Here is a 1,554-nt window from a genome sequence, read left to right as displayed (position 1 = left end):
TTGAATTGTTCTAAATGATCTGTGAAAGAAAAGCAAAACTTGGACAGTTGCATATCCTCAAAGGAAAAAAATTGGATACAAGAATGAATGACCTTCCAATAGATACTTTGGGCCAGGTCTGCTTCTGAGAATGCCTTCTCCTACCAATTCAGTTAACAGGAGAGAATGGTACAAAGTCAAAGACAAGAAAATTTGATTACCAATGTTAACATGAGAATTCTAAAATCACGAGGTAAAACGAGAGTGATAAACAAAATAGCAAGTTTTGTACATTTGATTTAGTTTTTAGTTAGTTTGTTGTGCTCACTTGGGCAGCACATACACTTAAAATTGGAAGGATACAGAGAAGGTTCATATGACCTCTGTGTGAGTATGACACACAAATTCATGGAGCTTTCCATATTTAGTTACAGTTAGTCATACATTTTTCAAATTATGTATATAATATATGTAGACATTACACATTTAATGATTTTTTATTTATATATTGTTTTGCAAAGCACACAGCACACTCAGAAAGGACTTGGCAGAGTAATTGTCACAGAGGAAGAACAGATCAATCTTAGTTTTTTTTTGTTAAGCACTTGGCCTGCACTGTCTCATTAAATACTCACCATTCTATGGTACATGCTACTGGTGCTACCATTTTAAGGGAGGAAATGAAAGATTTAAAAACCTAAATAATTTTTATTGAAGTATGATTGAAATAAAACTTTCTATTAGTTACAGGTGTACATCATACTTATCCAGCATTTTTACACATTACAAAATTATTCCCACGATAAGTTTAGTTACCATCTGTCACCATATAAAATTATTATATTGTTGACTATATTCCCTATGCTGTACATTACAACGACTCATTTATTTTTATAACTTGATGTTTGTTCTTTGTTCATACACTCCTACTAGAGCTAGAATTCCTGTAAGGTCTTGTGAAGCCAGGTGTCTCTTCATTGGTTTATCTCAACCTACTATAGTCTTTATCTGACTCTCTTTCCTCTTATGCAGGCATGGCCCATTTTGGAGCAAAATTTATTGCTGGAAAAGAATTTATATAACCTAAAGAATAGGCAGGCTATTTATGAGCCATATAGGTGTCTGTTTCAGACACGATTATGTCTTGATAGGAAATTAGAAATGTGCAAGTAACGGGTGAAATAATTAAAGTATAAGATTTTTATTAGCATCCAATAAGTAGAAGGCTCAAAATGCAAATAGGGGTTGCTTGGATTCGAATCAGTTTCTCTTGAGAAATAGTATGTCCCAAGTTTTAATGATCATTCAGATTAAAGTTAGACATTCTCATTATCTTATTTCAGCTAATGATATGAAATCACTTCCTGTTATAGCAACCACTTCCATAAATGCCAATATTTATGTTTCCAGTATTGAAAAAATCACAACTTTCTCAGTCTCAGTATACTCAAATTTAGTACCAGGTTGCCAACTGCAACCCTGAAATAGTACCTGGCCACCTACCTTTATTCGTAGACCAATAAAATCTAGAGCCTTAAAAATGCCATCACCTTGTTTGACTGCACTGAACTGTGA

The 1,554-nt window shown here is 33.5% G+C and overlaps 1 non-coding gene across 1 annotated transcript; it reads left to right on the top strand.

The window, feature by feature from the left end:
* Positions 1 to 299: 299 nt before the first annotated feature.
* LOC121499188 lies at positions 300 to 407 on the top strand. Its single transcript, XR_005990033.1, has one exon. It is a non-coding gene; the product is annotated as a U6 spliceosomal RNA (small nuclear RNA).
* Positions 408 to 1,554: the final 1,147 nt, after the last annotated feature.

Source organism: Vulpes lagopus, chromosome 9 (assembly GCF_018345385.1).
Source record: "Vulpes lagopus strain Blue_001 chromosome 9, ASM1834538v1, whole genome shotgun sequence".
NCBI classification, from domain to species: Eukaryota; Metazoa; Chordata; class Mammalia; order Carnivora; family Canidae; genus Vulpes; species Vulpes lagopus.
The sequence above is the reverse complement of the archived record's forward strand: the minus strand, read 5'-3'. Positions and strand labels throughout refer to the sequence as shown.